The following is a 24,025-nucleotide window of genomic DNA, read 5'->3' as shown; positions in this document are numbered from 1 at the left end:
GCCATCCATTTCGGCTTATCTTCAAACACAATGGCAGGCTACATCAAGTTCGCTCCCTGGACGCTGCCTTCGAGCTCTTGGGTCTGGAACGGCCTGCTCCTGTGCCTGGGAGCACCAGATCGCCTGCTAGACGGCGTAGACGATCCACTGAATGGCAACGCGTGGGGAAGTACCCTCTGCCGGCGAAAGCAGACGTGTCCGCGAGTCTGCTGGAGAGAGAAGCTGCTGTTACCTCAGTGGGATTGGTGACCGACAACTCTGGGACACCCTCAGGCCCATGTGACTGGCACTGGTGGAATTCTTATGCGGCACCGGAGGCGGTATGTTTTTGGGAGAGACCTTGTTCTATTATCTTAGCCCTTGTGAGTTGGAGTGCCCTGTATCAGGAGCGTGCAGAGTTCCATGATGGCGCCATGTTTCCCTCACAAATGGATCCGTACAAAAGACTGTAGTCACTACATGCGACTGTTGTATCTCTTTCCTCTTTGTGTTTTTTTGTATTGGGGTTTGGGTTCTAGGGTTTTGTTGGGGATTCGGGATTAGTTTGGGGGCTCCGCATCAGTTCTCCAGAAGGCCAGGCGAGGATCAAACCCGCAGGCAATGCACCCTTGTCCACTCAGCGCTATTGGCATTAGGTACCTCATGGGCTCTTCCCTTCCCGTCGGGGGTTATGGGGAGGGATCTAAAGATTAGGAGCCTGAACATTCGGGGCTTAAATAGCCCTGTTAAGCGCTCGGCCATTCTCTCCCTCTTGGAGAATGCGGAGGGCGACGTATGCCTGTTACAGGAGACCCACCTTCTCTCTAGGGATACTAAATGGATGAAAGATAAGCGCTCCTCTACAACTCTGGTCCTCAGGTCTGGCTAAGAAACATGGGGTGGCGATCCTCTTTAGTGCTCGCGCCCACTGCAAAGTCCTATCCCAGGTGGCTGACATTAAGGGGAGATTGCTAGCTGTCCGCGTCCAGTGGGGGGAGACGCAACTAATAGTAGGATCACTATGCCCCGAACGAACAACGAGAGCCATTCCTGCGGGTGGCCCTCTCTGAGGTTTTAGCGTCTCCTGATGCATCGATCCTGATGGGGGGGGGACTTGAATATAGTGATGGATTCAGGGATGGATAGGTCTGAGCAGCGGTCCTACCAAACAGGAGCAATGTCGCAGGGGGGGGAGACAGTGGCTGCTTGAGGGTGGGTTGAATGATGTGTGGCGCGTCCAGCACTCCCTAGAGCACGATTACACCTACTACTCTGCGGCGCACAAAACTTATGCAAGTTTGGACCACTTCTTGGCCACATCCTCTCTCCTGCCTCGTCTGTCAACAGCGGACAATAATGCGCGCTCCCTCTCGGACCACGCCCTCATATCGGTGGTACTCACCTCTTCGGGCAAGTGACCGCTGCCGTCCGGCTGGCGCCTCCATGACTTCCTACTCCACTTGGAGTCGGTGGTCGCACACATATGGGACACCATCACCCAATATCTCGCAGACAATGACCAAGACGGTACGGCCCCAGCGTCGGTGTGGGAGGCCTTGAAGTTAGTAGTGCGGGGGGAGTTTATTGCGCTTGCAGCGTCCTATGCACAGTTACGCAAGGAAAAGAGCGCTGAGTTGAAGAGGAAAGTGGGCGCCTTGGAAGCGATACACAAGAGGACTGCGGCCCCAAGAGTCTGGAGAGAGTTAGAGACAAAGCGGTGCAAAACGAGCACAGGGAGACAGGGAATACAAATGCAAGTACGGCGGGGGGCGTGGCCCGAGGGCGGGGGGCTCAGCGAGGCTGAGAGCAGTGGCAGGCGGGGGCACCGCAACAGCTGGTGGCCGTGCGGCGCGGGGGTGACCTATTCATAGGATACCCCCGCGCCGCACGGCCACCAGCTGTCGCGTGTGCCTCCGCCTGCCACTGCTCTCAGCCTCGCTGAGCCTCCCGCCCTCGGGCCACGCCCCCCGCCGTACTTGCATTTGTATTCCCTGTCTCCCTGTGCTCGTTTTGCTGTCCCCGCATCTCTGCATTTCGCTGCTCTGTACTATTTGTGCTGTACTTGGACTGTATTTAATTCCCTGCCTCCCTGTGTTTGTTTTGCTGCCCCCCCCTGTGCTGTTGTCCCCTGCGCGCCCGTTCCCCGCCTCCTGCTTCCCGCCGCCGGGAGTGTGGACACGCCCCCTTCCTCCCAGCTGCTCCGCCCTCCCTGCACTTCGCCATAAATGGCGACCGTGCGAACGCGCAGCGTTGACGCGCAGCGGGCGCGCCGATTGTGCGCCGAAGGCGCGCCAAAGGTAAGCCTGTCTGCGCCCGTCCGCGCCTGGACCACGCCCAGTGCCAGGACCCCTGGCCCCCACTGACGGAAGCCGACCCGACGGACCTACGACGCCACCGAACTCAACGCACTCAACACCGGCCGAACCCCGGGTTGCTACCGAGCCACACCGAGACGCACCCACGGACCCTTCAGCTGCCACTCCTGCAAGTTCACCTGCATCCGGACCTGCACCACTCCAGTAGTGCCCAAGACCTCGACGAGCAACAGCAGCAGCCACCTGAAGTGCATCCTGCTCAACACCCGCTCAGTCCACAGACACGCCGTCGAGTTCTGGAACCTGATCGACACCACAACCCCAGACGTCGCCTTCCTCACGGAAACCTGGATGAACGCCTCCTCAGCGCCCGACATCGCCATCGCCATCCCGGACGGCTACAAGATCATCCGGAGGGACCACGTCAACCAGACAGGAGGAGGCATCGCCATCATCCACAGGAACACCATCCGCATCACGACCGACACCGACGATACCCTCACACCCGCCGAACACCTGCACTTCCAAATCCACGTCAACCCCAAGACCACCCTCAGAGGCACCCTCATCTACAGACCCCCGGGACCACGCACACAATTCAGCGAAGACATCGCCGACTTCATCAGCCCACACGCCCTCCCCTCCGCCGACTACATCCTCCTCGGGGACCTCAACTTCCACCTGGAGAACAACAACGACCGCAACACCACCACCCTGCTGGACAACCTCGCCAACCTCGGACTCAAGCAACTGGTGACCACCCCCACCCACTACGCCGGACACACACTCAACCCGGTCTTCTCTTCCAGCAAGGACATCGCCTTCAGCCACGCCACGGGACTCCACTGGACGGACCACAGCTGCGTCCACTTCAGCTTCAGAAGGACCAGGTTCCACCATCACCAGCAACAGGTTCCCCGCAGAAGCTGGAACAAGATCACTGCAGACCAGCTCGCCACTTCCCTGAGCAAGAACCCTCCCACCAGCACAACGAACCCCAGCCAAGCGGCCACCAACCTCACGAAATGGATCAACAACTGCGCAGACGACCTCGCCCCTCTGAAGACCCCGCCGAGCAGACCCGGCAGCAAGAAAGCCCCATGGTTTAACGACGAACTCAAGAGTTCCAAGAAGAACTGCCGAGCCCTCGAGAGAACCTGGCGCAGAGACCCAACACCGGACAACATGACTGCCCTCAAGCTCGCCACCCGAAAACACCACCAACTGATCCACACCACCAAGAAAACCGCATTCAAGGAACGACTGGACAACAACGCACACAACAGGAAGGAACTCTTCAACATCGTGAAAGAGCTCTCCAACCCCAACGCCGGAAACAACGACATCACCCCTTCGCAAGACCTCTGCAACTCCCTCGCCTCCTACTTCCACAACAAGATCGCGGACATACACAACAGCTTCAGCACTCAACCGACGCACGCCACGACCGAACCACCGCCCCCCACCACCCTCCGCGCCTGGACCCCGATCAGCACCGAAGACACCATCCGCACGATGAACTCCATCCACTCCGGATCTCCGACAGACCCCTGCCCTCACCACGTCTTCAACAAGGCCGACGCCGTCATCACACCCCACCTGCGGGACATCATCAACACCTCCTTCGACACCGCCACTTTCCCGGAGATCTGGAAGCACGCCGAACTCAGCGCTCTACTTAAGAAACCATCAGCCGACACCACCGACCTCAAGAACTACCGCCCCATCTCGCTGCTCCCGTTTCCGGCAAAAGTCATCGAGAAGACCGTCAACAAGCAACTGGCCGCCTTCCTCGAGACGAACGGTTCCCTCGACCTCTCGCAGTCTGGCTTCCGGGCCAACCACAGCACCGAGACCGCCCTGATCGCAGCTACCGATGACATCCGAGCCCTGCTCGACAACGGAGAAACAGCGGCCCTCATCCTCCTGGACCTCTCCGCGGCCTTCGACACTGTCTGCCACCGTACCCTAGTACAGCGCCTCAGCAATGTCGGAATCCAGGAGAAGGCACTGGAGTGGATCATCTCCTTCCTCGCCAGAAGGACACAGAGAGTCCGCCTCCCCCCGTTCAGATCGGAAGCCACCGAAGTCATCTGCGGCGTTCCTCAAGGCTCCTCGCTCAGCCCAACACTCTTCAACGTCTACATGAGCCCCCTCGCAGCCATCGCACGCCAGCACAACCTCAACATCATCTCCTACGCCGACGACACCCAGCTGATCCTCTCCCTCACCAACGACCCGCCACCGCCAGAGCCAACCTGCACGAAGGGATGACAGACGTAGCCAAATGGATGTCGAACAGCCGCCTGAAACTGAACTCGGACAAGACGGAAGTCCTCATCCTGGGATCATCACCCTCCACCTGGGACGACTCCTGGTGGCCCCCCCGCCCTGGGCAGCGCACCCAAACCCACAGACCACGCACGCAACCTGGGCTTCATCCTGGACTCCTCCCTCTCCATGACCAGACAAGTCAACGCCGTCTCCTCTTCGTGCTTCAACATCCTGCGCATGCTACGTAAGATCTTCCGATGGATCCCCACCGAGACCAGGAAGACGGTCACCCAGGCCCTCGTTATCAGCCGTCTGGACTACGGCAACTCCCTCTACGCCGGAACCACCGCCAAACTCCAGAAGAGACTCCAGCGGATCCAGAACACCTCAGCACGACTCATCCTGGACATCCCCCGCCGCAGCCACATCTCCGGACACCTGAGAGACCTGCACTGGCTCCCGGTCAACAAGAGAATCACCTTCCGGCTCCTCACCCACGCACACAAAGCCCTACACAACCAAGGCCCAGGATACCTCAACAGCCGCCTCAACTTCTACGCTCCCAAACGCCAGCTTCGATCGACCAGCCACGCCCTCGCCGCCGTCCCCCGCATCCGAAGAGCCACCACAGGAGGAAGGTCCTTCTCCTACCTGGCCGCCAAGACTTGGAACTCCCTTCCGACCCACCTCCGCCTGACCCAAGACCACCTCGCCTTCAGGAAGCAGCTCAAGACATGGCTGTTCGAGCAGTAGCGGACCCCCTCCCCCCAGCGCCTTGAGACCCTCCGGGTGAGTAGTGCGCTATATAAATGCTTTGATTGATTGATTGATTGATTGCATGCTGAAACACCTCGACTTAGACAGAGCAGAACACGCCCTCCTGCGCTTGCGATACAAATTCTACCTCAGCGGTGATAAGGGGGGGAGGATGCTGGCGCATAGGCTGCGAGCCGAGCTCAGTTGTCGGCCATACAATCCATCAGAGACCCTCAGGCAGTTGAACATACCACTGACTCCCTCATTGTGGAATCTTTTCGGCAGTTCTATCAGGGTCTGTACAGGGGCGAAGCAGCGGAATCTGAGGGAATAGCGGACTACTTGGCATCCTCCAGCATTACGCCTCTCTTTAAGACATCGGCGGACGCCTTAGACACCACGATCCGCGGAGAGGAGGTCATATCTGCGATCGCTTAGTTGAAAGTGGCCAAATCCCCGGGGCCGGTTGGCTTTTCTGCCATATTTTATAAAACCTACTGTTTGGAGCTGGCTCCTCTTTTAACCCGCCTCTTCAACTCCTTTCTCGATACGGGAGAGGTAACTCCCTCCATATTTGAGGCAGCAATCACTGTTATACCTAAGCCTGGGAAGGACCCTAAAGACTGCGGCTCGTATAGGCCGATCTCTCTTCTTAACATTGATGCAAAACTTTTTGGGAGCATCCTAGCGGCGAGACTCAGCCCCTTGATGGACGGAATCATAGATCCGGATCAGGCAGGCTTTCTCCCAATGTGGCAGGGGGGGATAATACCAAACGGCTCCTCCACCTCATGGACCTGGTCCACCGTTCTCGGGCTCAGGCCTTCTTTCTCTCCATCGATGCCGAGAAGGCCTTCGATCGGTTGGACTGGGAATACCTATTTGCAGTTCTGAAGGCCTTTGGGATAGGTGACAACTTTGTGCGTTGGGTTCGGTGCCTCTATGCAGCCCCTAAGGCAGCGGTGTGAGTTAATGGTGCAAGTCTGCCATTTTCCCCCTCACTAGAGGGACGGGGCAGGGGTATCCCTTATCCCCGTTGCTTTTTGCGCTCTATATGGAGCCTTTTGCCCAACGTATATGCTCAAATATGGGCATTGCGGGATTAAATTTGGGGCTTACACGCACAAAATTAGTTTATACGCCGATGATGTTATCCTGTCGCTTACCCAGCCTCACTCCTCCCTGCAGTACCTATCGGCGGAGCTCATTGAATTCGGGAAGGTTGCAGGATTTAAACTAAATTTTTCAAAATCGCAAATTCTTAACATCTCTATTCGCAATGCAGAGGTTCCAGATCTGCAGCAAGACTTCGCCTTTCACTGGGCTGATTCTGATATTCAATACCTAGGTATTCAACTGACCTCTTCTATAGCTCATACGGTCTCCCTCAACTATAAGCTACTGGTGGATCAAACTACCAAAGCACTCTCAGACTGGTCCCGCCTTAACTTGGCTTGGTACGGGAAGCTGGCAGCGGTAAAAATTACCATACTCCCACGTGTCCTTTACCTTTTCCAGATGCTCCCTGTGAGTCCCCCCCCAGGCACTCTTCGGAAGCTCCAGGGGCTCCTCAATACCTTCTTGTGAAGCAACAAACCAAGGCTTGCATTGCCCCTCGTCACTGCGCCAAAGGCTGCAGGTGGGTTAGGCTTTCCCTTACTGGCGCTTACTATCAAGCATCCTGTCTCCGGTATATCACGGAGTGGAATAGGCCCTTTTCCAGCAAACACTGGAACTTTATGGCCCAGACGGTGGCGGGTTCTAACATTTGGCGTGAGTTGTGGCTGCCACGCAAGCACAGAGCGTGGGGCCTTTACTCTTCCCCAGTGACCTCACCGACTTTGAAAGCCTGGGACCTATTAGCGCCGCGCAGGGGTTGGACTACTCTTCCTTCCCCTATGACTCCCATTGTCGACAATCCCGATTTTCCACCGGGATGTGCATCCCCAGTCTTCCACCACTGGCGGGAGGAGGGCTGTAAGAGGGTGGGCTCTCTCTTTGACCTGGAAGGCCTGATCCCTTTCTCCCAATTGTGTGGGGAGTACTTCCATCTGGCAGAGTCTGACTCTTTTCATTACTCGCAGTTAGTGCACTGGGTGACCCAACCCGCTACCTTCGCTTTAATGTCCTGCCCCTTGACAGATTTTGAAAAATGGCTAGTTTGCAAGAAAGATGACCGCAAGCTCATATCTTCCTGTATGCGATGATTCTGTTGCACCCCAAGAAATAGCGTATGAAGGCGCAGGTTCGCTGGAAGATGGAGTTGGGGCGCCCTTTGACATGTAAGGAATGGGAACACGTTTTTTATCGCGTCCACTACACTGTCCCCAACACTGCGGGTACCGAGTCTGCTTATAAAGTGGCCGCTTATTGGTATTATACTCCATCAAGGCTTGGGATGTAGCGAAGTCTGCTGGCGGGGGTGTGGCCATCCGGGTACTTTGGTGCATTTGTTGTGGCATTGCCCGAAGTTAGTGCGGTATTGGAAGGTAGTTCTTGATGACCTAGACAATGCCTTTCAGATTACATTTCCCCATACACCTGAACACGCGCTGCTTGGACTCCCCCCATCCTAAGTCTTTTCCTCTGCGCTCGCTGAGGGGCAGACAAATTGCATCCGCTTTGCTAGCGACGCGGCAGGTCCTATTGGTGCAATGGGGTTCCTCTGCCTCACCTGACCCGAGAGACTGGATCCAAAGGCTTTGGCACCTTCTGGCTATGTAACGCCTTTTGTTGGGCATTGATGGTAAAGGTGCTGAATATGCGAAGCTATGGGGTCCCTTACTACATCTCCTTTCTAAAGATCTGAGGGAGGTCACGTGCCCGAAGTACCTACAAATTCTTTTACTCGTTCATTTAGAGCCTTGGGGGGCCACTAAAGATATCTGAGTAGCGGTGGGATGAATCGGGAGGTTGCGGTGGGTGTAGGGAGGAGTTAGAGGCTGATGCGGAGCAGGGTGGGGGGGACAGGGTGGTGGAGGGGGTGGGTGTTTGTCTCTTTTGTTTGTTTCTTTCTCCTGTAAAAGTGGTACTTACGCAACTGCCCGAAAACTGGTTATAACCCGAAAATCTCTGTTGCGGGGTCGTCCTCTGGGTTGTTGACCTGTACGCTGTGTAAGTGGTCAAGAGGTTACGCTCTACCGGCCATTGGATGTAGGTACAAAAGGGGGTGGTGATGGACGGAGCATCTGAATCAATCAAACACTCACACCCAGTCAAAAGATCTGGGTTTAATCCATCACCGTTCTTTAGCCCACTCTGCCACCCCAGTTCAGACATGGCTATATGCAAATCAGTCTGACCCTGTGCCTCATGGGAACAGTCCAGCCCGAACTGCCAAGCCAAGCCTTCCCTGGACCGGAAACAAGCTTCCGAGGACCGGTTTCTGGCATTCCAGCCGTCTTCAGCCCGGCTTGCTTGAATCCAGTGGCAAAGTGAGCAAGGGACTCACGTCTGAGCATACCCTGCCACACTTATGGCGGCCAAAAGCGGTACAAAAGGGGGTGGTGGTGGACGGAGCATCTGAATCAATCAAACACTCACACCCAGTCAAAAGATCTGGGTTTAATCCATCACCGTTCTTTAGCCCACTCTGCCACCCCAGTTCAGACATGGCTATATGCAAATCAGTCTGACCCTATGCCTCATGGGAACAGTCCAGCCCGAACTGCCAAGCCATGCCTTCCCTGGACCGGAAACAAGCTTCCGAGGACCGGTTTCTGGCATTCCAGCCGTCTTCAGCCCGGCTTGCTTGAATCCAGTGGCAAAGCGAGCAAGGGACTCACGTCTGAGCATACCCTGCCACACTTATGGCGGCCAAAAGCGGTACAAAAGGGGGTGGTGATGGACGGAGCATCTGAATCAATCAAACACTCACACCCAGTCAAAAGATCTGGGTTTAATCCATCACCGTTCTTTAGCCCACTCTGCCACCCCAGTTCAGACATGGGTATATGCAAATCAGTCTGACCCTGTGCCTCATGGGAACAGTCCAGCCCGAACTGCCAAGCCATGCCTTCCCTGGACCGGAAACAAGTTTCCGAGGACCGGTTTCTGGCATTCCAGCCGTCTTCAGCCCGGCTTGCTTGAATCCAGTGGCAAAGTGAGCAAGGGACTCACGTCTGAGCATACCCTGCCACACTTATGGCGGCCAAAAGCGGTACAAAAGGGGGTGGTGATGGACGGAGCATCTGAATCAATCAAACACTCACACCCAGTCAAAAGATCCGGGTTTAATCCATCACCGTTCTTTAGCCCATTGGATGTAGGCAGCTGGGCTGTGTATTAAGCATGGTGAGCAAAAGAATGATGGATTTCACCCAGATATCTTGACTGGGGGTGAATGTTTTGATTTGTTCTGCATTCCATCCACCAATTATGTGTTTTATACAGTGCAGTGGTGTACAGAAGATTGTTTAAGAGTAGAGTGATGTAGTGTAGAGTGTTTTAGGGTAGAGTGGAATAGTGCAGGGTAGAGTGCAGTCACGCATGGTTGAGTGGTGTAGAGTGCAGTGGCATGGAGTGGTGCAGAATAGATTAGAATGGCGGGAAGTGGGGTAAGTGTTGTGGCGTACAGTGCAGTGGGGTATAGTGAAGTAGAGTGGTGCAAATTTGAGTGATGCAGAGTAGTGTACAGTGACGTATGGTACAGTGGCAGAGAGTGCAGTGGTATAGAGCAGAGTGGCTTAGAGTACAGTGGCTCAGAGTAGAGTGGTGCAGAGTAGAAACCGATGTAGACTATGTGGTGTAGAGTGCAGTGATGTAGAGCACAATGGTGTAGAGTGGCATAGTGTGCAGTGGTGCCGAGTGCAGTTGCACAGAGTAATTGCCATAGAGTGCAGGGGGATAGAGTGCACTGGTCTTGAGTAAAGTGGTGTTGACTGCACTGAAATAGATTGCAGTGGTTTAGAATAAAGTGGCGTAGAGTAGAGTGGTGCAGAGTAAAATAGCACAGCATAAAGTGTTGTGGCATAGGATACAGTGGTGTAGAGTATTGCACAGTAAAGCATAGTGGAATACAGTGCAGAAGTGCAGAGTAGTTGGCATAGAGTGTATTGGCTTTGAGAAAAGTGTTGGTAAGTGCATTGGCGTAGAATGGAGTAGACCACAGAGGCGTAGAATGGAGTGGTGCAGAGTGCAGTGGCATAGAGTAGATTGTTTCAGAGTAGAGTGAAGTAGAGTAGTGTGCAGTGGTATTGAGTAGTGCGGTAGAGCACAGTGGCATACAGTGGTGCAGAGGAGAGTGAAGTGGCGCAGAGTGGAGCACAGTGGCATAGAGTGCTGTGACGTAGAGTAGATTGTTTCGGAGTAGAGGGAAGTGGCATAGAGTGCAGTAGTGCTGGGTAGAGGGGCGTAGAGTCGAGTGGTATAGAGTAGAGTGGAGTGGCTGGGAGTGGAGTGATGTAGAGTGCAGTGACATAGAGTGCAGTGGTGCATAGTAGAGGAGGATAGATTGCACTGCTATAGAGTAGAATGCTGCTGAGCAGAGTAGAGAATCGTAGAGTGAAGTGGTGTACAGTGCAGTGGTGCATAGTAGATTAGAGTGGCATAGTGTTTAGTGGCGTAGGGTGTAGAGTGCAGTGGCGTGGAGTGCATTGACGTAGTGGCTTAGATCAGAGTAGTGTAGTGGTACAGTGTTGAGTGGCGTAGAATTCAGTGGCAGAAAGTGCAGTGGTGTAGAGTAGAGTGGCGTAGAGGGCACTGGTGTAGAGTGGAGTAGAGTGGGGCAGAGTAAAGTGGCTTAGAGTGCTATGGTGTAGAGAAGTGTGGAATAGAGTGCAGAGTAGAGTATAGTGGTGTAGAGTGCAGTTGTGCAGAGTAAATTGGTGAAGAGTGCAGTGGCTTAGAGTGTATCGGTTTTGAGTAAAGGGGTGTAGAGTGCATTGGCGTGGAGTACAGAGGCTTGCGGTGCAGTGTCGTAGAATAGATCGGAGTGGCGCAGGGTAGAGTGCAGTGGCATGGAGTAGATTGTTTCAGAATAGAGTGTAGTGGCGTAGAGTGCAGTGGCATAGCGTGCAGTGGTGCAGAGGAGAGTGATGTAAAGTGTAGTGGTGTACAGTGCATTGAAGTAGAGTGCTGTACAGTGGCATAGAGTAGTGCAGAGTAGAGTGCAGTTGTGCTAATAAGAATGGCATAGAGTTCAGTGCGGAGAGTGCAATACAGCAGAGTACAGTGGCGTAGAATGAAGTGGCATAGAGTGGAATAGTGCAGAGTGGAGTGGAGTGGCGTGGTGCAGGTTAGAGTGCAGTAAATAAAAGATGCACAAATTATGGACGGAATGCTGAACACATCAAGCACTCGCCCCTAGTCTCAAGAGATCTGGGTTAAATCCATTGTTCTTTTTCTCACCATGCCAACCCAGTTTAGACCCAGCCATATACAAATCAGTCTTGACCCTGCTCCTCTTGAGCACAGTCCAGACAAAACTGCCAAGCTAGGACCTCCCTGTACCAGAAACAAGCATCCTGGGACTGGTTTCAGGGTTTCACCCCTAATCAGCCAGGCTCACTTGAATTTAGTGGCACAGTGAGCCCAGGACCCACATCTTGGCATACCCGGTGCACTTAGGGCAAGAAAGGAAAAGACACACAAATGATGGACAAAATGCAGAACAACTCAAACATTCACCCCCAGTCAAGAGATCTGGGTTAAACCCATTGTTCTTTTGCTCAGCATGCCACTCTTGTTTAGATCCAGCCTTATACAAATCAGTCTTGACACTGCTCCTGATGGGAACAGTCCAGCCCGAACTGCCAAGCAAGGTCCTCCCCGGACCAGAAATCATTACAATATATATAAGAACTTAAAACATTGCTCAAACATTTTGCCCTGAACTGCTCCTATTGCAATCGATAAAAGTAAGACTAGATAAAAGTTCTCTTCTGGTACAATGTAGCCATCATTTGTGTGATAGCACAAGGTGGTCTTGCACTAATAATTACATTTAATTAATGTAAAAATCCCTGCTAAAAACGAGGTAGCCACCAAGGAGGAATAAGTGCAACATAGCGCAAGAGGGAGAACCTGGTCATGGGCCAGTACAAAATCAGGAAATGTTAAGCAGCTGTGGAGCTTAGGACTATTTTATTCAACAATTTGTCCTTAAGTTGATAAATGGTTCAATGAATTCTCTAAATCGAATTTAGCTTATTCTGTGCTGTGCTGCTCCAGTTTTAGTGTAAAGTTCAAAGTTACACTGATCAATAACAAGACATTGATGTTTCATCTTTGCCTCAGCCTCACCTAGATAAGCGTCACCAGGTTCCCAGACCAGAGAACTAAAATACGGTAAAGGCTACTTTAAAAAGGTACCGTTGTTATGTCCGCCAGTGACTGTTTCCTCATCTTAACACAGACCTGAATTTTCTGAGTGATCACTGGCTGCTTAAACTTACGATATGCAAAATGAACAAAGATTGTGGAGCTGGCGCTTAGGGCCGTGTTTTCCGGATACAGTTCCGCAATGATGCCCAGCCTGCAGGACCGGACGCCCAGTATGTTCCACTTAGGCCTCGGTTTTGATCTACGCAGGTTTATCAGTGCCTGGCAGACATATACAACGTGCTCCTGAGACTTGGCCGATTCCCTACGACCCCTAGGCGCAACCTTGTCTGATGGGCGCTGCCAAAAGGGTAGAAGTTTCAAAAGGTGCCACTCACCCAGTGTAAGTCGCAGGAATCTCTGTTTTAGGTACAGGGCATATACAAGCAAGGCATGGCAGAAGACAGGCCAGCTGTTAGAGTTGATTACTGCCCATGTGTGCTTGTGTTTAGTAAGCATGGGCAAATTTTGCAAATTCACAATCCGCGAATTTGCGGATTTGCGAATTCGCAATCTGCAAAATTCGCGAATTCGTGCGCATTTGCGGATTTTTAAATTTTTGCGTGTTCGCGGGGCAATTTGCGTGTTCCCGGGGCGATTTGCGTGTTCGCTGGTTTTTTTTTGTGAGAGACCGCTCGTTGTTGTGCCCTTCTGCCCCCTGCCCCACTCGTTTTTGTGCCATTCTGCCCTCTGCCTCACTCGTTTTTGTGCCCTTCTGCCCTCTGCCCCACTCGTTTTTGTGCCATTCTGCCCTCTGCCACACTCGTTGTTGTGCCCTTCTGCCCTCTGCCCCTCTCCTGTTTTATTTTAGAATGGCGCCGGCAAGCTGCCAGCGCCGTTCTAAAATAGTTACTAAGTTAGCTTCATCAGGAAGCACTAATAGATAAAATAAAGCAGGTGCTCGAATTCAGTTAAACTCGAGCACCTGCTTCTATTAGTGCTTCCTGTTGAAGCTAACTTAGTAACTATTCTAGAATGGCGCTGGCAGCTTGCGGGCGCCATTCTAAAATAGTTACAAGCTTGAAGCTTGAACTTTTGCCCCCCGGATCCGTTCCGCTCGCGGATTTGCGGCTTTTCGGCAAATTCGCGGGAATTCGCGGATTGCGAATTTGCCGAAAATCTGCAAAATCCGCGAGCGGAACGGATTTTGAGCCCATGCTTAGTGTTTAGCTAGGATCGCCTTGTTGGACGAATAGGAACACAATTGAATACGCTTCCTAATACTTAATTTGAAAGCTTTTTTACTTGGATTAAGGTTCGACAGTTCACTTACTGATAGTTGCTGCATGCATTCATGAAAAAAGACGACTATATGACCCACTAGGAGTGCTGGAGCTGAAAAGTGACCATAGCATGGACTTGAGGGAGCCAGCTCTAGCATGCCTTATCTTGTGGCACAGTTTAAGGATAGAGCTTGTGCTTTGCATTTCGTAGGTCAGGAGGCCTTGCTCTAATCGAATCTGTGCTGCGGATGAAGTTTTTGGCAGCTGAAGAACCTTTTTGTTGCTCTAAGTTACGTGTTGGTTTAGTGTGGAGTTGAGCTTGCCCAAGGAAATTTCGAAGCCATAAGACAAGTTGGGGCCTATTTTAGCTCACATAACTTCCATTATTGGAACCAGGCTCAGGCTTGTAAGCCTTTTGGAAAGTTAAAGAGGCCGACTTGAAGTGACATGGCTTTTATAAACAATTTCTCTGCAATACTTGACAAGGGTGCTCCTAGAGTCGATGTTGACCCCCAGGTATTTATATTTTTTTCCTACCGAGAGTTCAAAGTTGCTATACAACCAGCCACCACCCCTGTAACATTTCCTGCCAAATATGACCACTTGGGTTTTCTTTAGATATACCTCCAAGTTGTTTGTGGCGGTATAATTGTATAATTTATTTAGCAGTCATTGCAGCCCAACACCACCAATCCTAGGGGAATGGCTGTTTATTGCATCCAACTCTGCTGAAACGTCGGCTAAAAACAGGTTGAAAAGAAGAGGAGCTAACACACATCCCTGTTTGACTCCCCTCGACGTCTGTATTTATTAAAGATAGGTGAGAGCCAGTACCAAGCTTAACTGGGATCCAGGTGTTTGTGTGCAGTTGGACTATTGCCTCCAGAAGTTTAGCCTGAATTCCCCATTTTCTTAGCTTAGACCAAAGGCCTCCCTTGGTACCCAGTTGAAAGCTGCTCTGAAATCTACAAAACAGTAGAAAAGCAACTAAACTGGTCCCAGGATGCTTGTTTCCAGCCCAGAAAGAACCTAGCAGTTCGGATTGGACTGTTCCCATGAGGAGCAGGGTCAAGATTGATTTGTAAATGGCTGGGTCCAAACTGGGGCGACATAGTGAGCACAAGAACAATAGATTAAACTCAGATCTCTTGAATGGGTGTATGTGGTTGAAAGGTTTCAGCAATTAGTCTATCATCTTGGGTTGGGTAGAGTGCAGTAGCATAGAATGTAATGGAATAGAGTGCATTGGTGTAGAGTGGTGCAGAGTAGAGTGCAGTAGCGTAGAGTGGCAGAGAATGCAGTGTTGCAGAGTAGACTGTCATGTATAGTAGTGTGAAGTGCAGTCGCGTAGAGGTGCAGAGTAGAGTCACGTAGAGAGCAGTGCCATAGAGTATAGTGGTGCACAATAGAATAGTGGCTTAGAGTACAATAGCATAAAGTGCAGTGGTGTAAAGTGTTGCAGAGTAGAGTATAGTGCCATAGAGTATAGTGTGTAGCGCATAGTGGCACAGAGGGCAGTGGTGCAGAGTAGTTGGCGTAGAGTGCATTGGTTTTGAGTAAAGTGGTGTAGTGTGCATTGGCATAGTGTGTATTGGTGCAGAGTAGAGTGCAGAGCAGAGTAGAGTGCAATCGCACAGAGTAGAGTGCAGTTGTGCTTAGTAGAGTAGTGTGCGGTAGAGTGCATTGGCATAAAGTTGAGAGGGGTAGAGTAGAGAGGTGTTTAGTGAGGGGGCGTATAGTGGAGTGGAGCAAAATAGAGTGCAGTGACACAGTGTGGCGTGTCTTAGTGTGGAGTAGTGCAGAGTAGAGTGGAGTGGTGTAGAGTGGAATATGTATGTGTGGTAGCACACTTTCATTACAGGCACGGCATCTTCAAATGAAATTATCAATATATTTGCACAGGGGTACAGTTTTACGGATAAAAGTATACAGCACACAAATGACAGTTTGTGGACATGTCTTCACCTAATATATTTATTTGTCTTGATCGTTTTAAAATATTTGTTTCCATCAGTCTTCATAATTACCAAATATCTTGTTTGATTTGGGATTTTCTATTCCTGAAATATCTATACAGTTCATTTACAGTCATTTAAATTTTGTTGTGTGCTAAAAATAACAGCCTACAGCATTCCTCAAGCAACACCGAACCAGTGTGATTGTCACACAAATCCTCTCACTTTGAAGTCAGAGAAAGAAAAGCAAACACCAAGCTCCTTGCAAGGCGTAGCATGACATCTGACTTCAGTCTTAGAATGGACAGCAAATGTGACAACATAGGAACAAGAGTTAAAGGACTGTTTACAGAAATCGAGCACTGGTGGACGAATACAGTAAATAGTGTGTGGGCAAGAGAAGGGACGAACATGAGCGGGACAGCCTAAAACAAATAAAGCCAGAAAATAAAACGCACGCAAATGTGAGTTACAAACCACAAATCCAATGGTAAGAAATGGGCAGAATGCATTCCCAGGAATCTTTCAGAATATCCGCAAGAGGTTACCTGCCTGGTAGGCTTCAACGTAAAAATTGATTGCAGTGTGCTCCTCCTATTTCCAGTAGTAGGGTGTCACAGTGTAACCTGTCCCTCAAGGACAAATCTTAATTTGCAGATTATAACCAACTACCCTTTTCATTCATTGCAGGACGACAGCAGGATCAGACACAAAGCGTTGGAATTTTTTTTGCAAGTCACAAAAAAAAGGGGAAATGTCTGTTTGCTGAGTGTAAAGCCTTTGATCATAGCAATGATGAAGCAAGGCAGGCTCAGGGGTAGGAAAATGGGGTTTATTCTCCTTTTTTTCAAACACCATGAACATTACTTCATGTTCATCATAGCTATTTCCAATATCTTTCAGATTCTCAGTCTCTGATTCACAGAGAAATAGGACTTATAGTTAATGTTTGGTGGACAGGATATTCCATCCACCGTATTACAAATGAATTATAGCCTATGGCAACTATAATACTGCAGACATTGTTAATCTAAATAAGGCCTTTAATATTTGGTATCTTCTATAATTGTCTCATAGACACAACCCCATCCCATCCCACCTGTAATATAGAGTCCCTCGACCCTTTCCCATACATGTATAATCTTGCATAGTCCCCATTGGTCTGCAATCTAGTAGGACCAATCAGGATACATCTTGTAAGTGTGTTGGCTTCTCCCCAGCTGACAGGGTAGCACTCCTTATATTAGGGAATCTTCAGAACCCTCCCCTTTCCAGACACCCCGGTGACTGGATCTTGGAAGGTGAGTCACCACTTCTGCATAGGGTAACTTTGATAGGATGACTGACCCGTGGCCACCACCCCTTTGTATGTTGATCCCTAATTCTGACTGGGAACCTGTTGGATATGATTATGGGAGGACATGGTGCTGTCTTGCTGTTCTAGAGATCCATAGTACTTATTGAAATTTCTACTTTACAGGGAAGTGCTTAGCATGCAGTGAACCACAGGCTGACTCCCTAATCTGCCCGTCAGCATCACTATGCCCCCCGCGGGAACTCGCAGATACATGAACATTCATTTGGCTGTAGATTTGGTATCCACATCATTTCTCCCAGGTGGCAGTGCACTTGGTAAACCATGTCAATATGTGAGGGATGCTCTTCTCAGATAGCGCCTGGATGGCACTGCAGCTTTTAACTCCTTCGGAGCTCATGACGAGCCCAGCTCCTCATGAGTCACAGTAGAGCTGTGCTCATGATGAGCTGGGCTCGTCATAATGACTGTGCGCCGCCCACGCGCGATTGATTCCCCGCCTGTGCAAGAGAATTAATCAGTGGGCGGGGTTGTGACGAGCCCAGCTCGTCATGAGCACAGCTCCACTGTGACTCATGATAAGCTGGGCTCATCACGAGCACCGCGGCTCAGTGCTCCCCCTTCCTCACCCCCGCACCGTGGCGGAATTACCCCCGCAGCGAAGGGGTTAACAACTAACTGGCAGGGAATCAGACTGTGTACATTAAAACAAGCAATGATAATTGCAAAGGGCAATTCACTTTGCAAAATGCATTTGTGCATTGGTAAAGGAAGCTCTATTGTGCAGCAGTGCCTTTACAAATGCAAAATGCCATAACTATATATGCTCGTTCCTTTCCGGCAATAGATCATGGGTGGAGGGTACACCTGCACAGGGGCAGGACAAGGTGCCTCTGGGAATATTATGCTCCTCAAAGCTAAATAATGGGTGAGGTGTAGGATGGAGTATAAAGTCCTTAATTTGTAGGCTCTGCTTTCCTAGCCTGTCTCTAGCTTTACTGTGCAAAGTGAAAGAATCAGAAGAAAAAAAAAACCAAGGAACTCTGTACTCATTAAGGGCCTCATTATGATGGCGGTCTGACGAGTGTCTGACCACCATCACTGCAGGTAGGTGACCTTCCAACAATAAGTCGGTGGTCCCACCTGCCCTATTGCGATACCTTTTTCTACTACGGCTTCTGCTGCAGCCTGAAAAAGAGTGCACACTGTGCAAGGAGGTTTCCGGGGCACCACATGTTTCCCTCCCCACCCCGGCCACATAGCCGTGGCCCACAGGGGCCCTGCATGGGACCACCAAAGACCCTTGAAAATGCAGTTGGAAAGGGACATTCTAATCCCTATGGCGGTGCCTACACAGTCACTGCCTCCATTGTAGGGATTAGTGTCCGACCGCTGCCCCGACGGGCTCTTTAAGCCTGTCTGAGCTGGCAGTCCTTCCTCTGACATAATCGCTCTGACCGCCAGTATGGTGCTCCAGAGGTCAGACTGATTCCCTGGATGTCAGGCCATCGGTGGCGGTCCACCCAACATCAAAATGAGAGCTTAAATGTTCTTATGAAACATGATTTTATATATATAGCTCTACCTTTTACCGTTTACATGGATTCATGGCACTGTTGGGTGTTTCGGCATGCAGTTTGGAAGGTCACTCCCTGGAGTAGACTGAGAGGAGACAGTGAGTTTGGCTGCAGATATTCACTTACAGTATGCATCTCATTCTCTCCTTATCCCAATATGTTAGTCAGTGTGCCCCCAGTGCATGTGCCTGTGTTTCCATGTCATAGTGTTTCTTACTGTCCATCACAGTGTTAGTGCATGTCCCAGAGCTGTGGCTGCTGCTCCTAAGGGAGCGTGCTGAGCAGCCGTGACCAGGAAATGGACGCCATGACTCAGGACGTGGTCTAGCCGTTTCAACCACGTCTTGTGCGTCAGAAGCCATGTCCATTGAGGGAGTCTACATCCTCATGGTCTGGGTGTTCAGACACAGCAGGAATAAAAGCTCAGGAGGCCAGCATCTTGCTTGCTATTGTAGAACTTACCTGAATACTTACCATGCCGGTAATGCAGCGGGTCTAAAATAAAACCCTTTCTTTGTGTCACTAATCCAGGATAACTCTTACTATTTACTCATCAGTGGGGCCCATAACACCACAAACGCACACATTCACACAGTTCCTGAATCAGTGATAAGTAGACGAGCTGCAAGACATACGTGGTACCTTATTAATCTATACAATCACTATATACATTATATGCATTGAAATTTGATAGCTGTCAGCTCCAAAAACATCAAGGTACTCCGCTATTTGGTCGATGGACAAACTAGTAGGAATCAGTTGATGGCGATTAAGTCCAGCTCAATCACAATTTAAAACCTTTAACATTTATTTGTCATGACTTTTATTCTAATAACCACAGACTCAAGTTTATATTTTCGTACATTTTATCTAAATTCATTTAACAAGAAATTTAAATCAAGTAAGTTATTAGGCAAATATATTTAAGTATTATTTTAATACATTTGAGCAAAGGAAAATTAGAAAATGGAAAATACTCATTACCCCTTGGCCATAGGGCGATGATGAGAATGGTTCACCAGAATGTGAACAGCAGATCACAGGATAGGTTCCCAAGCTGTCTGTACCTCTAACCTCCTCGACATATCCCTCCCGAGATAGAATTCCCGCAACGGTCTCGTTCTTTCTCCCCATCAGAGTTCAAAGGCCAACATTTTCAAAGTCACTTGCACCATAAAAAGAAAATCGTCTCAACTGACAGCATGTTGTGCTGAGTAAAGGTGCGAAAAGTAAGCGACAACTCGTCATAAGCAAAGGCTCCTTTTATATCCTTTCACTAACTTTCTATACCCAAAATTGAAACTTTTAGGGGCTACATCCACTTCTGATTGGTCCATTGGAGGGGTGGTGATGGTTACCTCATTGTCCTCCTAGCTCAAACCAGATCGCAAAGTCCTGAATCATTCTGAATTTTCACATGACTTTATAAAATATTTTAATTTATACTTTGTTTAATTATTTGTAACATTCATTCACTGTCATGATTTTGCTTATCCTCTGGAGCACAGTTCTCTCATCTGTTCCCAGGCTTTGAGAATAGTCTCTTTGGCACAACTCTTGTTGCAGGTCAGGCTGGCTTTGACAAATCTCATTCTGTGCATAGGCCATACACTTGTGACTGAACATCCATTCTGATCATGCGCGGGGCCCAACTTTATTTTCTGTGCGCCGTCGCATTTAACTGCAGCCACTTTCAGACAAGGCCTAGCACAGCCGAATCGGAACTAATATGAAAGCAAACATAACAGAAATTAGATATAGAAAACAAGCCCTTTTGTTGACCGTCCACCATTCTAATGACCAGTGTTAGATATTACCTAGCGAAAGCATCATTCAAAGCCATTTTACTTACCATCTGCATTCTATGCCATGATGTAATTCTACTACAGACAAAAATACATGCAATTTACTCTTCTTTGTGGGTTGACGCGCTAGTCTCCCACTCCGCCCTGATTACTTAAGGGCCGGTTGGAAGCGCGCTCGAAATTGACTTGCGAATTTTGTAGCGCTGGCGCTTGGTAGCAAGCAGGACTGCTACAAGCGTTTTCCTTGTATTCCTGCTCAGCTACTGTTTTAGACTGATTTTAAAAATTGTACATTTGTGTAACTAACTTACCTGTTGTGTGCTCGCTCACTCCCCGGTCCACCGCAGCTACCAGTGCTGTTTGTTGTGGAGGGAGGCAAGCGGCACAACTTCCTGGTTGCTCCTTCGGAGGCGGCCATATTTGGTGGGTTGACGCGCTAGTCTCCCACTCCGCCTAACCTACTTAGCTCTCATTCGATCGCGCAGCGGTGACGCGCAGCGGTAGCGCCGTAGACGCGCCGGAGAGGCGCCAGAGAGAAGCCAGTCTGCGCCAGTCCGCGTCCAGACGCTTCCGGCGGTCCGGTGGTTAGTTTTGTTTGCTATGGAAAATCCCCTGCTCTCATATGATCTCCCTTCGTTGTCTGCTCTTCGCCCCCCTACGTGTCCCCTCTGTGTTCACTCGTTCCGCCCATCTGACACTAATTATTCCTGTAAAAACTGTAACTGGAGCCCATCCCTCTCGCATACCGGTACTTCACATTCACCCTCTACTCTGGAATGGAGAATGTTTCTTTTAAACTGCAGGTCCGTTTGTAAACATCACACGGAAATACATATATTGATTGAAGAGCTCAATCCTCACGCTCTTTTCCTAACGGAAACGTGGCTTCATACAGACAATGATCCAGCTATTGGGTGGGCCATTCCACAGGGATTTACGCTAAAGAGACTAGATCGTCAGATTGGGAGGGGCGGGGGAGTGGCTATTGTCTATCGAGACAGTTATAAATGCCGCATTACCCCCACCACCTCACCAACCTGCGAAAGCGTTCATTTTTCGTTAGAATTCTCCCCTACCACCACTTTCTCAGGCATATTAGCCTATCGTCCTCCTGGTGCTCTTAAAAACTCCATTGCTCAAATAACGGATCTTGCTGCAAGCGTTGTGTTATCCTCACCCAATTTTACCTTACTAGGGGATCTCAATTTTCATTTAGATGATCCTCACGACACAGCAGCCAATACCCTCCGCTCCAACCTTCTAGCACTGGACCTTCACCAAAAGGGTTTCCACATAACCCACAACAGAGGTCATCTTCTTGACCACATTTATAGTAATAGTGACGATCTCATGGTGGTACCCCCTATTCCATTACCTTGGACCGACCACTTTTTAGTACCCTTCATTTGGCGCACAGACCCCCCTCTCCCCACTCACCACCTTGCTAAACAGCGAGGCAGGAAGTGGTCCTCACTCCCCCTCCCTGCATGGGAAGCCGCCCTGGTCAGAGATCCCCCTAAGACGGCATTGAATGCCAACACAGCAGCCAATAATTTCGATGGTTGGATCTCCTCTACACTTGACTTGGTCCTTCCCGTGCAAGCCAGCAATGTCACTAAAAGACCCAAATCCGCCCCATGGTTCACTCCCAACCTTAAATCCAGGAAATTAATCTGCCGTAAATATGAAAGAGCTTGGAGACAGGACTACTCCCAACACAGGAAGGATAATTATAGAGCGGCCATCAGGCTCTATAAACAGGAGCTAAAATCGGCACAAGCCTCCTATTACGGCAGCAAAATTAATGCTGCCGCTAATGCTCCAAGGGAAATTTTTTAAATTGTAAAATCCCTCATTTCACCTCCGACGGAATGTCCCTCCGCTGATGGTGCCCAGAATCGCTGTAACGACCTGGCTAATTTTTTCTCCCAAAAAATTCAGACCATATATTCTTCCTTTAGAGATGTCAACAATGATTTAGATCCCTCTGCTCCCATAACCGCGGTCACCTCTATCCCATGTCAGCTCAATACAATTCCACTCTTAGATATGCCGGCTTTGGACAGACTTATTTCTAAAATCACTTCTGGCTCCCCTAACGACTCGGCACCCCCCCCAGACCCTTATCAAGGTGACGGATGTAATTCGCCCGGTCATATTGGACGTTCTCAACACCTCCATCATCTCGAAATCCGTACCTCCTTCATGGAAGTGCGCGATGGTGAGGGCTCTATTGAAGAAGCCCAATTTGGACCAGAGCAACTTGGCGAATTATCGCCCCATTTCTTTGCTCCCTTGGTTGAGCAAACTACTAGAGAGGCATGTAAATAACATCTTGATGAGCTATTTGGAATCAAATGGCCTTCTGCGTGCCTCTCAAACAGGGTTCCGTCCTCGACATGGAACTGAAACCGCTCTCCTAGCGGTAACGGAAGAAGCAAGAACTGTGTTGGACCAGGGCGGAAAAGTTGCCATCATTCTATTAGACCTTAGCGCCGCGTTCGACACGGTTAACCATGTCACGCTGTTACAACGCCTGGCGGACATGGGCGTGTCGGGCGCGGCCCTGGAATGGCTGACATCCTTCCTGGCTGACCGTTTCTTCCAGGTCTTTGAGGGCGAGGTGGCATCCCCTAAACACCCTCTCAGATGTGGGGTTCCTCAGGGCTCCTCCCTGAGCCCCACTCTGTTTAATGCCTACATGGAACCCCTAGACAGGATAGTCCATCCCTTTGGTGTGCGTATCGTCACCTACGCAGACGATACTCAACTGGTGGTCTCTTTAGACCACCAGGACGGATCGTCTAGCACCCTAGGTCCCTGTCTGGAGGCTGTTTCCAGATGGATGCAATCTTCCTGTCTAAAACTTAACGGGGAGAAGACAGATGTCATCCTATTGGGCAACCCCTCCCCCTCGGGTTTTGCATCCACCTGGCCTCCATGTCTAGGCCCGCCCCCCACTCCCAAGTCCCAAATAAAAAGCCTAGGGATTTGGTTTGATACAGACTTGAACTTTTCGGTCCAAGCTACGAAGACTGCGGCTACTTGTTTTGGGTTGATGAGGATGTTGCGGAGGGTGCTCCCTCTGCTCCCATTCCAGGCAAGGAGGATCCTGGTCCAGGCCCTTATACTATCTCGCCTGGACTATGGGAATGTCCTCTATATGGGAGCTCCTGCATTCACCATCCAGAAGCTCCAAGTCACCCAAAACAGTGCAGCCCGTCTACGCTACAACCTCCCCCGATGGCAGTCAGCAAGGAATGCCCTAAGGGAACTTCATTGGCTCCCTATAGCGGCAAGAATACAATTTAAGGCCATGTGTATATTACACAAGGCCTTTCATCGCACTGGCCCCGCAATTCTTCAGTCCCTGGTCACTCCATATGTTCCATCCCGCTCCCTTCGTTCCTGTTCCCTCCAGCTGGCCACGTCCATCAGAGTCAGGAAAGCCCGTTGGGGTGGCCGCTCTTTTTCACACACTGCGGCTAGACTCTGGAACACCCTCC

This window comes from Lissotriton helveticus, chromosome 3_1, assembly GCF_964261635.1.
Source record: "Lissotriton helveticus chromosome 3_1, aLisHel1.1, whole genome shotgun sequence".
NCBI lineage: Eukaryota > Metazoa > Chordata > Amphibia > Caudata > Salamandridae > Lissotriton > Lissotriton helveticus.
Note: the sequence above shows the minus strand (reverse complement) of the source record.